The following is a 3,005-nucleotide window of genomic DNA, read 5'->3' as shown; positions in this document are numbered from 1 at the left end:
CCCACACGCTTGCAGGGAGAATGTGCAGATTCAACACAGACAGTGCCCGAGGACAGGATCGAACACAGATCTCTGGCGTGTTAGGCAGCAAGTCCACCAGCTGTGCCACTATATTTTATTTTCCAACATACAAAAAATTATACGTTGATAACTTTGGTTACTAAAAGAAAAGAAACTATCCATTTTCATTCTTAAATCTCTAAGTGACGCTATGTCCCCCTTTACAGCTACTGTATGTTTTAATTCAGTTCAAGACTATGGGGCAGTACATTGGCCATAAAGTTGCTGCCTAAAATTGCCAGAGACCCGGAATTGATCCTGAATATGGGTGCTGTCTGTAGGGAGTTTGCTCCTTTTCCCTTTGATAGCATGGGTTTTCTGCAGGTGCTCTTGTTTCCTTCCACATTCCAAAGGTGTGCAGGAACCTTTTTCAGATCCAACCCAATATTTCCCTTTTGTCCAGAGATTCTGTCTGACCTGTTGAGTTACTCCAGCTTTTTTGTCTATCTTCAGTTTAAACCAGCATATGCAGTTCCTTCCTACACACCAATACTATATGATAGAACTTTATTAATCCCAAGAGGGAAATTGTGTGTGTGTGTGTGTGTGTATGTATAGTCATATATTCATATATATAAATATACATTATTTTGTTTTCTCGTTTATAACATTGTTGTGCTGCTGCAAGTAAGGATTTCATTGTTCTAACTGGGACATGGGAGAATAAAACACTCTTGACTCTTGACTTACGTCGCTAATGTGTAGGATAGAACTAGTGTACAGGTGATCAGTGGTCGGCGTGGACTCGGTGGGCCGAAGGACCTGTTTCCACGCTGTAGCTTTAAATTAAATTAAACTAAAAACACAAGAGGAAATCTAAAGAAGGGTCTCTAACCGAAACATCAACCAATTTCTTCCCCGCACAATTAAAGCATCTTCACCCTACCATAGGTACCCTACCGGACACAACTAAATTTAAGGTGGCTCTTTTTTCCCCAAGAACTCTTTTTTGCTTAAGTCCAAGTCAAGAGTTTAATTGTCATTTGTCCCAGAGATATAGATATATACACAATAAATAAACAGATAAAATGCAATAGGCTGTTATTTTTCAGAGTTTGAAATTTGGTGGTGGTGCGTCCACTCCAGTTTAAATTCCATTTCGGATATTTTTGGAGGACCAGGAAACCAAGAAGCAAAAGTTACTCCAGGGAGTTACTCCAGCTCCAGGGAGTGATTCTGCGTTGGTTTTCAACGGACGCGGTGAGGCGGCGACTGGACAGCAATGGCGGCCAGGTCTCCCACAATGCAAAGGGAGGGAGAAAGTGGCCGACGCCGACCAGTTGCCATGGTAGTGCGCATGTGCAGGTCGGCACATGCGCACAACCACGTCCGATGTTGTGCTAGCCAAAGATCCTATAGCGAGGCTCGCTAGAGGATCTTTGGTGCTGGCCGTGGTTGTGCGCATGTATAAGGCGGTTGGCCATGCCGGCGGATGAGGAGCGAACGGAGAGCCGAGAGCCGAGACCCGGATAAGGGTGGCGGGCGGAGACGGAGAGTGACAGAGAGAGTGATATAGAGGGGGCCCGCTCAGAATTAAACGATAGGTGTCCCGGGTGCTTGCCAAACCGGGCAAAATGTCATGGCTTTTAGGTTGCCCGGCGGGACTGTAGGTTGCCATTGGCAACCGAGCAACCGCTAATTTCGAGCCCTGAGAGTGTGTCTTGAGTAGTGTGTCATCGGCAAAATCTAGGTCTGTTCTCCACGGTATTCCAAAGTCAGGTTTGTTCATTATCTTCCGCATGACATACTCGATTGTGACAATAAACAGCAAGGATAGTATTTTTGAAAATGTGTAAAGTTCATGCTTGGGCTAGCTGCTGTTTGCATATCTATATAATTAAAAGTCTAAACTTGACCACTTCCTGTTTACACTGTATATTGATTTTAGAAAAAAGCGCGACCACTTACGGCTGTGATTTTTGGCCACCTTACTCAGAGTCCCCCTCCAGCTGTCCGGGCCAGAGGATTTTTCCCATCGATGAAAAATAAAAGACTTATTAACGTTTTAAAAATGTTGAGATTCTCTCTCCTGTCAATCACGCCATGAAGGCCACGCTCTTTCCGTTGGGACGGTGAGGAGCTATAAAGCCCGGAAGTGTGGGGGTGGCTCAGTCTCTGCAAGATGGGGAGGGAGAGGGTCACGACTCTCAGTCTGAGCTGGAAATCTACAGAACACTGAGAATACTGACCTGTGAGTGCCCTTTATGTGTTTTTAAACTGTGCCTTTTGCAACTGTAATAAATATGAAAATGACAAAAATTGATTGTCCACCCTCTCCCCCTTCTCTCTCACAGTCTCTCACCTGTTTTCGGCAGAATTTCTGGCAGTTTCTTAGCTGCCAGCCTGCCAGGCTTGAGTTACTGAGCTGCCAGGCCTGAGTGACTGAGTTGCCAGCCCAAGAATCCATTCGGCCCACAATGTCCATACTAACCCTCTGGAAACCAATCCCTTCAGCCCACAACACCCATGCTAGCACTCCAGAAAGCCCCCCCCCCCCCACACACACACACACACACACACACTGGCCAGCAATCTTGGAACTGGTGGAGAGGTGGAATATTGTGTTGGGGAACTCAGCACTTTCTGAGCTGGGACCCAACGGGTCCCACTTAGTCTAGTTATATTATATTATTTTGTCTAGATATATCTTGCAGTATTATTTTGGATACTTGGGGGTGATCATTAGATGCACAGGGTGGTGTATATAAAAGGGCATAGGGGACAGGAAGTGGCAGGCACAGGGAGGGATGGCATAGTTCTCACCAGACCAGGGACAGCAACCAGCTACAACTTGCATGCAGAACAAGGAAAACCTGGTACGTTCATCTCTTTGTTTTTACAACTAATTCAATAAATAACCAATAACTGGAAATAATGACTGGAAGATCTGTTCTATTAGGTCTGCATAAGATCATTCCTACTTACCTGTGCAGTAATGGCAACTG

Source organism: Amblyraja radiata, chromosome 4 (genome assembly GCF_010909765.2).
Source record: "Amblyraja radiata isolate CabotCenter1 chromosome 4, sAmbRad1.1.pri, whole genome shotgun sequence".
NCBI classification, from domain to species: domain Eukaryota; kingdom Metazoa; phylum Chordata; class Chondrichthyes; order Rajiformes; family Rajidae; genus Amblyraja; species Amblyraja radiata.
Note: the sequence above shows the minus strand (reverse complement) of the source record.